Source organism: Dioscorea cayenensis, chromosome 20, assembly GCF_009730915.1.
Source record: "Dioscorea cayenensis subsp. rotundata cultivar TDr96_F1 chromosome 20, TDr96_F1_v2_PseudoChromosome.rev07_lg8_w22 25.fasta, whole genome shotgun sequence".
Lineage (NCBI taxonomy): Eukaryota > Viridiplantae > Streptophyta > Magnoliopsida > Dioscoreales > Dioscoreaceae > Dioscorea > Dioscorea cayenensis.
In genome coordinates this window covers 28093165-28106033 of record NC_052490.1, presented here as the reverse complement: position 1 = coordinate 28106033, position 12869 = coordinate 28093165, and positions in this window count along the sequence as shown.

Sequence of the window (12869 nt, the reverse complement as noted above, 5' to 3'; positions counted from 1 at the left end):
TCATATTAACACAATAGTCACTTTGTATAGATCAGACCAGCTATAAACGTAACAGCATGTGATATATTTGTAAAATTTACACATTCTAACACTTTATTAAAAAAAATAATTAATTAATTAATTAAAATAAGTTTTTTTAAATAAATTATTTTTTTAATAAATAGATAAATAGCATGCATTAAAAAGAAAGGAACAACAATAACAATAACAAAACAGTCCACTAACAGTGGAAGTTGACAATGTACAACAAAATAACACAAACAAAAAAAAAGAGGAGAAGACCACAGTTTTTATAAAAAAAAATTATTAATAAAGTAAAGTGGGAAATTAAAAAAAAAATCACAAAAAATTTTTCAAACCCTCCATTCTCTTCTCTTCTTTGAACAAATAAGGGGCCTAGGAAAAGATCTTCTCCTGGCGGAATAGGAAAATTAGTCGCCTTACCAAGTGTAAAAGTGTTTAGAATTTTATTAGTGAATTCCTGGTTAATATAGGCACAGTCCGCATACAGACGTGGCCAAAGCTGGGCATGACGTGGCCCATTTATTTTTAAAATAAAATTTTAAAAAAATGAAATAAAATTAAATAAAAACTTCAAAAAAATAAAAAATAAAAATAAAATAAATGTAAAAGATTTTTTTAAAAAAAGCACGATAAAATATTATTGTGTATTTTTTGACAATATACATGAAAAAATAATTTAAGCCTATGTTAAAAAATTTAAAATAAACATATGATGTATTACAAAATTGTGGAAAAAATTATATTAGAAAAATTATCCCATGTAAAATTATAATTATGTATTATAATTTTTTGGAAAAGAAATTGTTTTTAATAGGAGTGGTTTATCCACCTTATAAAAAAATTAAATAAATAAATAAATTTTTGGAAAAAAGGCATAAATTATAAGCAAGAAATAATATATAAAAACAACTTTAAACATGCTAGGTCAAAAACACATGTTTGCACATGTTATTTGTGCATCAGCGTATTGGATTGGTTTTGGAGATAAAAATGGAAATATATATATATATATAAATATAAGACTTAACTGGTTTGACAATTTGTTCAAATTAAAATCTATCAAAATGACAAAAGCAAACAATCTAGTATATAAAAGTTGTCATTTGTTGTCAATAAAGCATGATTGTAATTTTAATAGAATTTAGTAATTTTAAGTTTTAATAGAATATAATCTAAATAAATATCTTATGTGTGACTGTGAAACATTAAAATAAACCATTAAAAGAATTAGTATTTTATTTTGATTGTAACACAAAGGGATTTACCTCATTTTCACTAATAAACCATTATTAACTAAGTAAGTAACCATTTCTAAAACCCTTAAAATTTGCTGATTAATTTTTTTTTTTTTTTAGGTAGGGCGACAAGCGTCAATTTTCAGGGGCGTACGCGGGCGGGAAAATTGTCACAACGTCCTCACCCTCTTAAAACTGGGGAGCGCGGTCAAGGGGAATCGAACTCGCGTCTCCTCCAACGAGGAGACCCGGGGTACTGCTAGGCTACAAAAAATATAATGTCAATGAAACTGGGGAGCGCGGCCTGATTAATTTGCTTCTTCAAAAATATAATGTCAATGAAAATTTAAAATATAAAATTCAAATTAAAAGATACAGTACAATTTTTCAAAAAGAAAAAACACAGTACATGTTAAGCAAATCAAAAAGTTTTATTCAAATTAAATAAATTCTGAAATCATGACGTGTGATCTCCTCAAGTGAGCGGTTGAGGGTCTCACTTGAGGGTCGCACTTGAGGGTTTCACAATAAAGAGGGTCATAACGTATCCATATTTATTTCTTTAAAAAAAAAACCAACATCAAAAAACAACCCCACAGTCGAGGACAGTCTTCAGTTAATTTTAAAATTTCTTGGGATGGTCATTATTGATGCTTCCATCCCTTGGCTTAAATTCACTAGAATCACAGCTCACATTAGTTTAAACAATCTAAAATTCTTTTGGAAAGTCATCTTTGTATATGGAAAAACTGGAGAAAATTATGTTCATAGAAATGATAGGCTTGAATACATGAAAGAAGAAGGATTCAGGTACCTTCACTTTGAACAAGGCGCTGGGCATGACAGTGGAGACTTGCAAAGAAGCCCCAAATCAATTGAGAGAGGAAAAGAAAGAGCATGAGCTTCGCTGCTGCTCTTGGCCTCATCTCTCTCTCTCTCTCTCTCTCTCTCTCTCTCTCTCTCTGTCTCTCTGAGCTGCTGCTCCGTGTGTGTATATAATATATAATCAGAAAAGAGCCAAGAGGTCCTAGCAAGATTTGAAAAGACCATTAGGTCCCTGCAATTTATTTATTTTTACAAAGTCAATAACGGCAAGTGTTCCGTCTCGTGCTTTAATTTTTGATATAATACCCGAATTGGTCTCTCTATTTTTCTTTTTTTTTTTTTAAAGTCCCTCTACTTAGAAATGCGCTTCACTAATCCCTCTACTCTTAAAAATGACTCAATTTAGTCCCTCTGCCCTTAATATCTTCCCATCTAGTCCATTTACTCTTGAAAATACTAATGTTGTCAGACCCGGACCGGCCCGGCCGGTTCAACCGAAAAATCCAGGAACCGGCCATGTGGCCGGCCCGGGTATACCCCATTGAACCGGGTATGCAAAAACTCGGTGTTAACCCGGTGACCCGAGCGGTTCAACCGGGAACCGGTTGACCCGGCCGGGTCAATCGGGTCACAATATTAGAGTTTTTTTACAATATTTAATAATTTATTATTATTTTCTCATTAGACTACAAAATCATGTATATTTATTAACATTATTTTTTAATGGGAAAATTACTGTTCACCCCTCGTAATTTTCAAAACTTCCCAAAAACCCCCTCCTACTTTTGCACACCCCGGACAGCCCTTCCGTTAGTGTTTAACTTCCCTTTTACCCCCTACCGTTCACTTCAAATGGGTCCATGTTGTGAAATCCCATTTTTGGCCTGAAAATGGTGGGAAAGGAAAGCGCCAAATCACATCATGTTCAACCTTTTGAAGGGCTTTCTGCTTGGTTTAATGTTTAAATATTTTACTAACATGTTTAATAATTATCATATCCGTGTAATACTTCCCATCTCCGTTTAACGTTGTCTTTACATGTATAACTATTCATATTAACGTGTAAATTCTCAAAGTCTCTGCGTAAAACGGTGATCTTTTTCGTTTGATCTGAATTCTCTGGCGGTGGCACGTGGCGGTGGCGAGGTTATGGTATCCCGTGCATAAGAATTAATGACGGCATTAAAATTTATGCACGGTAACATAATTTTCCCGAACACCCGTTCGTTCTCATCGATCGATGTCGGCCACGCTGCGTTTAACTTTTTCTCGGATATGAAGAGTCGACCGCTTGTGGAATTCACACCATAAATAACCGAGAAGAACCCTCCCGATGGACAACCACTCCTCGTCGTCCTCATCATCATCCTCCTCCTCCTCCTCCTCGTCCTCCTCTTCCCATGGACAACCACTCTATCTGAAAGGATGTTTTGTGAACCTTCTTCCCTTATCTTGAGAATCATTTAGCCGCAATCACGCAACAAGTTAAACTATCTTTTCCTGCCCAAGTCGAAATGCTCTCATAATTGCCTGAATGCAGAGGATTCTTCAGCGGTGGATGACGGGCAAGCAATTAAGCGAGCATTTCGACTTGGGTAAGAAAAATTTTTTTTCACGTATTTCGTGATTGCGGAGGATTCTCTAGAGGAGGAAGATCGGGAAACATCCTTTAAGACGGGGTTGATATTTATCACTTGAGACTTTCTGTTACCATTTAAGAACATTACGTCAGTGTACAACTATTACGTTCTGTGTTTAACTATCAGTATCTTCGTTTAAGTCCGACCATGACACATCGCCCAATAGTCGTTTTTCATGAATGTGTGTTGTTTAACCTTTTTAATGTTAGTACGTTGTGCGGGTTCGAGTTGATGCGCATGTTATGCAAACCGCTGTGAGCATTCGAATGTCTGGACACTTGTTTCGTTATACGAGGGTCGAGTCGTGAGTGTCCAAAGTCCGAGCGGACGTTGTAAATGTTGTAAATGTTGTAAATCTTTTATAAATAAAACGAAACAAGCTTATTTGACTGTGAACTTCTGAAATTTAAACATAGACCTAGTAAAAACAAACAATGTGGGAAACAAAAGAACGTCATTGTAAACAATAGAAAATACGTAAATATGTTTAAACAGCGACAACGGTGTTTAAGAAAAAGTTACTCTTTAAACAATGACAACGGTGTAAACAATAGAAAAAGTTAAACACTACTCAAGTTACTCTTTAAACAATGACAACGGTGTTTAAGAAAATACGTAAAGATGTTTAAACAGTGACCCAGGAGGTACCCATCTTCAACGCGATGTCAGTGAAAGCATTCAATTTAAACAATAACATATTATTTAAATGATATAGACTTTAGTTAAACAATTAACCGTTTTTTTAAACACTATATGTATCTGTTTAAACATAAAAAGCTTGACGTTTACACAGAGACTCATGTTGAGTTGAGAACTTTCATTCGAACGATGACAATATGTCTTCCTCGCGACAGTGACATATATTTCCCTTTTTGCCCTTGGGATGGAGGGAAAAATACCGCCCAATCACATCACGTCTAGTCTAACCTCTATGCATACAACTGTGCACTTTTTTGTTTGCCTTTCTGACTGCTGTTTGTTCTTTACATCTTCTACTTCTTCTTCTTCGTCTTCTTTTTGTTCTTCATTTCATTTGGTTTGTACGATTTGGTTTTCGACCGATATATTATGGAGAGTTTTTGTGGTATTGCTAGATTCAACGGGGAGGGAAGAGTGCTAATGTTCACGGCTCAGACTTCTTGGGAGTTGGTGTTAGCTGAGATATGTGAGCGATGGGGTCTCGAAGTTTCTCTTGTCAGGGTTAAGTTCATCACACCAGATGGATATAAAACGGTTTTGCCCAATCGAAAAGCGATGTTGACTTCCAGCGGATGTGTCACGTCCCATTCCATCTTCAAATGTCTCGTAGTTGATCTTGTCGTCGAGACGAAAAAATGTGCCATTGCCGAATCCTAATGAAAAGCGAGGTTTACTCGTTGTAAGTTCCTTTTCTTTTAATTATTCCAGTTGTGCGGGGTCATTATTGTTTAAATATGTCCGTCATTTGGTTAACATATTATACTAGTCCTTTACGTTATTAGTTAATTGCTTAAGTATTTAATTTAACGTTTAACTATTGTCATTATCGCTTAAACATTATACTCTCCGCTTAACATATTGATCTTTTTCATTTGGTCAGGTGTTGGCAGGGAATTCGATTCTGCGAGTGCTCCCATTCATCCCCATGGTGACCTCGGGCGGTGTGGGATGTCTTCCTTCCTCGTCGGATCATTACGAAGTGTTGTCGTTGGATATTGGACAACGTTTTGGCGAGTGTCGAACATTTCAGGGATGTACTTTCGAAATCATGCAATCAAAAGGAATTTTGACTTCAAATTCATAAAGAACGAAAAAAACATCGGGTGACTATGGAATGCTGACTGCCGAGTGGTTGTCGTTAGGGCGCCTTCATGCATCAAAAGAGTATAACAAAAAAATACTTTCGGAATCAAGACAATCAACCCGTCACACACTTGCGGTGGTGGCATAGGTTCGGGCGTCACATCCGAAAAGCGTCCAAAAAATGGGTTAGCGCACGAGTGATTCAGAAGCTCAAGGACCGTCCCTTGTATAAGGCCATCGACATTCAGAAGGACATGTTGCGGGAACATGGTGTCCACATACCATACAAGCGAGGCTTGGTTGGGAAAAAGAGCATGCCCGGGTGGTCCTCGACGCAGCGGTGACATCTCCGACTATATTTGTTTTCTTTGGTATGTGGATAAGGTGGGTTTGAGACAAATCCGCGGCGTTGCGATCGTGGAGAGAGACGGTGATCGTTTTAAAAGCGTGCATTCTTTTCTTTCGTGGCGTGTATTGTGGGATTCAAGAGGGCTTGCAGGGCCGTCATTTGTTTCTCGATGGTACCCACCTCCTTGGAAAAATATCGGGGTACACTCATCGGGTGCCACGAGGAAAGATGGTAACAATGGTTTTTCCCGTCGCCGCTTTCGGTATAGTCGACAACGAGACCGATGCCAATTGGACTTGGTTCATATCTAAGTTAGGCGATGCCTTATACGAGTGGGAGATTATCATGAGATAATTACCTTCGTGTCGGACGAGTCCAAGGGGCCTTGTGAGCGCATGCGAGAGTCTTCCCTTCTTCGCCACATGTCATCTGTCTTCGACATTTGGAGGCCAATTTTATGAAAGCCAATGTCGGACTTGGGAAGGCATTGAGGGAGGATCTTGGTCATATGCTTCCGCGTTGCGTGAGGCATCCACGGCTAAAGATTTCGATGATCACAGTGAATGAGCTGCAGGCCGTATCACCCGAAGCTCATCGCTGGTTGATTAATAAATCGGATATGGCACATTGGTCGAATTATCCGTTCGGAGGTGATCGTTGGGGTGAGATGTATTCGAGCGTCGCGGAGTCGTTCAATGCTTGGATCAAGGAAGCTCGTCATTTACCGGGTGGCGAAAAATGGTCGACTCCATAAGGTCTGCGAATGTTGGTTTACACTTAACATTTAGTATTACCCTTTAAACATTCTCAATCTTTGTTTCATTACACTTGTCTGACTTTAAATATTAATCATTTCGTTTAAATAATTACAATAATGTTTAAACATGTTGACAGATATTTAACCATCACACATCTTTGTTTAACATTATTTGCGGGTTCAAGTTGATGCGCATGTTATGTAACCGGCGTGAGCAAGCGACCAAATGGGAGAGCTACTTATGCCAGAACATACATTCGAAGTTAGAGATCATTGTTGAGGGACAGCCCGAAGTCTTCGTGTTGGTCGTTGTGTCGATGATCGTTACGAAGTGATCGACCAATGCAGAGCAACTCCTGTGGATCTCGCCATCGAGAACTTGTTCGTAGTCGAAGGTGGCAAGTTTATGGTATCCCTTACGAAACATGCTTGCGCGAATAATGACGACGGACACCAGCGTACATCGATTTATTAGCGGGTACTTCACGAGTCGACAATTACAAGCTGGCGTACAAGGAAGCTATATTCCCCATACCCGACGATGAGCGGGCCTTGGACGGAAATCGTGAGCTTCGTTTCGTGACCACTTTGTGACTAGAAGGCACTGCAGGCGGCCTAGGCGAAAAGAGGATCGAGTCGCATGGCGTTTGATGTCCAGCGAGTTACATTCAGTACCAGCCAGGATCCGGTCACGATCGACGATCTTGCAGATGAAAGCGTCGCCGACTAGGCATTGTTAATAAACCGAGCGATGTGAGGGAAACATTGTGTATTGATGGGAACCTTTCCACATTTTAAACTCTTACTCTTTCAACGAATTGAATGTATTTACACGGAGACATTGTTATTTTAAGCGGATACGATGTAATTTGAAATATTTCAGGCGATGTTTTAAACAATGAGTGCATTTATTTAAAGCAGAGACGAGTGTTATTTTTAAACGGGTACACCGTATTTTTGAAATATTTAAAAGCGATGTTTAAAGCGATATATAGTATATTTAAACAATGAAAGTGAAATGTACACAATTACAACGTAAATTAAACAATGAAATAAAAACCGAGATGGAATTTAACACGCTTTACAATTCAAAAACAAACAAAATTTACATTAAGATATACAAGTCATGTTCTTGAACACGAAAACAATGAATTGAATTTGTCGAGTTACATTTGAAAAATTGCGATCGGATATCTGAGGACATGTTATTCAAAAACAAAATTTAACCAGCTTATGGCGACCCCCTTTGTCATGGACGCCGAGCTGCCCTCCCCTCCTGAAGTATCGCGGGTAACATACGTAATCCCCGAGGTAAGGAACGTCATCTGCGGTGGCCGTAACTTCTCATTCCCACGATGGTGCTCGATAAACCGCATGGCGTGAGCGGCAGCGATCGGCGCTTCCTTGTTTTAGCGTGGGGTTTCTGTCATGCGTGCATGAGCCCGGGTACTACTGTCGCAGACTCGCTCGAACTCCATGCTCGACACAAAGGTCGAATAGATTCACTTATCGAGATATGCAAGTCGAGATTAGAATACCGATTTAAATACCAAGCAGGATATTAATCGGACGTAATTAAAGAACTTACCATGTCAGCAGCGTCCTTATCAGTACCGGGACATGAAGAATAATGCACTGTATTCTTGTTTATCATTGTCCGAGGGACGACGACATGGAAGTGGCCATTCATGATTATCGGGAGGATGACAATTTGAACTTCATGCGAGTTCTTGTGCGACATCCCCGATCATAGCCATGAGTGTATCGTAGTGCGTCGTCTGCTTTGACATAAGCAGTAGCAATGGGTACGGTGATGGGCGGCGCCTCTTGTAAGGATATGACTCTTTGCTTTCGGCGACTTTTGTATGATGCATACTGAGCGTCCATCACATCATCGGTGACCAGTCTCCTTCCCTCAGCGGCGTGTATAATGTCGTCGGCGTGTGGTCTTGTGGCGTCGTTCTTCCACAGCACGGTCTTTGAGGATTAGCGATATCGAGATATAATAAGACCATATTAGTAGTATTTAAATGATATTATCAATTGTTACATGATATTATATATAATTCAACGATAAGTAGAAAACTTAAATGATAACATAAATGTATTAAACACTATTAGGAAATAGTTAAACACTATAAGAAACCTTTTAAACAATAACATAAAAGCGTTACACTTACCGTCCATAGGCGATTGAGGAAGATCCTCGTCAACTCCTACTTTCCGTATTTATTAAGACGACTCGAGGCCAACCCATTTCTTCTTCTTCGAATAAAAAGCTTTCAGCAGTAGGTCGATTTTGATTGGCCTTGATCATCTCTCTCGTTGCTTTCGGTCGGGGTCTTCATTGACATCTTCCTTCGATCGACGGGGGACGATGGCGGCGAGCATCAGCTGCAGAACACATCCTCTACATGGTTGTTCTTGTTGTGGGATTGTGTGCGGCTTAGGCTTGCTTGATCTTGTCGGCACGGCCGCGGCCCGCGAGCGGCGGATTCGAGCGATCTTCTCGGCCGTGGCCGTGAGCAAGCGGCATCGTTGGGAGACACACCCTTAACTTGTTCTTGATCTTGAGGGATTGTGTCCATCTTTGATGCGCTGATCTCGGCGGTCGGGTTCCAGCGGGTCAGCGATTTCATCGAGAAGAGTCGGCGACCTTCTCGACGCCAGCGGCAGCCGCATCGTCTGATGTCCTCACCGTCGTGTCACATGTCATCAGCGGCAGACTCGATGTAACTGTCGCGTGCCGCGATGGTGTTGCTATTGTTCATCGTCGGTCCCGGCCGGTGGAGACGAGCCGATATTCTCTCTTTTTCGCAAGTCTCTTGAATGTGAGCGCCTTGGAATGACGCTTCGATGATGTCGTCGTCGTAAACAATTCCGGCGCCTCGTTCGTCGGGTGCTTGATTCTTCGAGGATCGCGCGGTCCCGGTTGTGAAACGTCCTCGAGCGCCTCCTACGGCGACAAGCGAGAAACTTCGATCGTCAATGATCACGGCATACTGCGTAAAGTTCTGCGATGACGTCTTAAGCCCCAATGTCGCGGTGGGGCTCCGCGGTCGGAGGGCTGCCAGTGAGTCGGGGCCCTCGTTGTCGTGGTAGGGGGTTGTTGCAATCTGCCGGGGTAGGGAGGGCTTCTCCGGCGTCGGGGAATGCGTGGCGTGGTGGGGTGGAAGTGGGAGGCAGGCGTCGGTAGCGCAGCGATAAACTGCCCTCTCATCCTAGCTGAGCGAGTGGTTCGGGAGCGATAGCAGTCCGTCCGGTCGGTTGGCCCAACAAATATTTCTTCTTCGACGTGTCGCGGAACCATTTCGAGAAACTAACATATATAAACCAAACAATTTCAGTGAGATCATTCATTTTTAAACTATAAAAACTATATTTAAGCAGGTGTTTATATATTTAAAGCGTTATAGAATATAATTAAAGCGGAGAACAAAAATATTTAAACCGGTATGAATAATAGTTAAGCAGTAAATACTAAAGTTAAGCGTCAAATAAAATGTTTAAACATTAAAGACTTATATTAAACATTGTCCATGATTTAATACCTCTTTTCCATCGGCGATGACAAGCTTCGTTTCTACCGAAATCGCTTGCTTAGGTGAGATACTTTCACCAGTAACACAGCATCCTTGGGATCTTGTCGAAACGGGCTTTCTTCCCGTTCGGTCGGCTCGTAAAAACGAGACGTTAAGCGCGACCGAGCAACCCTTAATGTACCACAGCTGTTGGTACTGTCTCCGGCAGCATCTATCTTGCACTCGGGCGTGCGCTTGTGGGAATATCCTCCATAAGCCACGTATGCGTCGCCTGCGCCCATGCGTGTCGCCCCATGGCTGGTAGATCATCGGCGTAATCAACGATCCGATTCGGGCAAAGAGCATGATGTATTTGGGAAGAGTGTCCCAGTACGGGCCTACAGCCCTTCGAGGAGTTTGACAGTGTCTCTCTTCTCCTCACAGCCGAAGACAAAGTTGCACAGTGAAACTCTATAGCAGTGGAATCTCACAGCTGTCTCATTAGGTCGATTGATAGATACACAGCCCTTGAGCGGTAGCATTGGTTTCTTCTTACGAGAAGACCCGGCTGCGTCGCGTGTGGCCTTGAACCCGAGGAAACGAGGGCAGCGTCGTGAGGTGCAGAAAGCTCGGTGAGGAGCTTTCCCAGAGTCCACGAGATTTATTGAGTGCGACCATGTCGTACGCTGCAAAGAGAATCAAGAAGGACCTACTCTTGGTATATGGCTTCACGATCTCGGTGAGCAGCTGCGCAAGCGGTGTCCTTGAATAATCTCGATGTCGAGCGTAGTGACTTTTCGTCATTCGGTAAGGTCTCCTTGCCGTGTCATGACGCACACATTAACTAGGTTAGCGCTCGTAATCACAAAGCTGCGACAATGCTTATGCCGACATGCGGCAGTGACAAAGAGTGGTAAAGAGCGGAAATATAAGGTTTTAAGCGGTAAAGCTCGAGGTTATTAAAGCGAGAGATATAAAATGTTAAGCGAGAGACCCATTTTGTTAAATAGAGGCGAGAATACTTAGCGTGAGACAACAAAGGTGTTAAGCTAGTAACGTCTATTTTCTTAAGCGTCGACCTCGTTTGTAGAAAAGCTACAAACCATGTCAAAGCGAAAGCGGAAAGATGTACATTATAAATATTACACAAATCATAACATCGAAAAAAGCTATTTCAGATAGTGTGATACATCGAAAATGCAAAACAAAACAAAACCCTAGCGAGAAATCTCATGCAGACTAACAAAACAGTGAGAAATCCCTCGAGACTTCGATATCTTCCAACAAAAAGCGGAGACAAAACAAAACCGAAAAATCTTTCTTTGTATGCAGCAGTTAACGATAAAACCATCACTCGCACTTAGATTGCGAAACGATGAAATGCTCAACGTAGTTGCTTGCTGAGACTCTCCTTCGAGATATACCGGTGGAAAGGAAAAGCTAATGAAATGCCAATTACAGAGGCTTCGCCGGTAAGAACGACTCTGAGCCTGAAATGGAAAAGCTCGAAGACGTGAGTTGAGAAAAAGCAATTAAAGCGAGCTCCGACAATGGCGTCTCTGGGGGTTACCCCTCACGGAAAACCGCCCACTTCCTCTCAAAATCGGGCACGAGATGGTCTGTAAACCCACGACTCCCCCATGCAAGGGCATTTTCGTCCAAAATTTGAAACTCACTCCGCTTCACATCCGTTCTGTGGTTTGGGGGTTTGAAAAACATAGACTTTAAAAGGAGGGTGTTTTGGGGATCGTAAAACTAACGGGTGTTTTGGCAATATTTACAAACTTAAAGGAGTGGCAATTTCCACTCTTTTAATTTATAATCAATAAATGGAATTACAAAATATATATATATCATAAACATACCAACATTAGCATTTATAAAATAATATGTTATGTAAATACTAAATACTTTCTAAAATTTAATTTATTATAAACACAATGAGTGTAATTTTATTATAAAATATAAAAATAAAATATTCTAACTAAATAAAAATATAAGAAAATTTAAAAACCAAAATAAAAATCTCAATTGAAATTGGGTAAGTTACATAATTTATTGATAAAATGTATCCTCTATAAAAAGATAAGAATTAGGAAATTAAATTTCTTATCTATTCTCACAAAATCAACCAATAAACAAACAAATAAATACACCGAGAGAAGTTCAATAAATATATATTAATATATTAAATTTGTAAATGTTTATTTAAAAATAAAATGACATAGTTAGAAAAACACTAACAAGATATAAGGTCATTTATCAATTTAAATATCAAATTTGAGTAATATATATTAAATTATAGTTTTAATATTATATTTGTTCATTATTAATTATTATAATATTTTTATATTTTATTATCGACCCCTTGCTCAATTTCTGCCCGACCCGCGTTGAACCCATTGACCGGCCTTAACCGGTCAATGCCCGGGTCATTAACCTTGGAAAAATACAGATCATAATTGGGTATTTTAGAGTAAAAGGAACCAAGAAATCATCTTTTACAAGAAAGGATTACTTGGTAGCATTTTAGGAGAGATGGACCCAAAGAAAAGAGAGAGAAAAGTAGAGGAACCAGGTATTATACATTTATACTCACGCATCCTCACCCAATACAAGAACCGGCCGATCTAGGTTAAAAACCCCTAACTACCTTATTCTTGTAACTTTTCTATCTTCGCTCGCTTTTTCATTTCCATTCTCCAGACTAACTAGGGACTACGAAGCAATACGTAA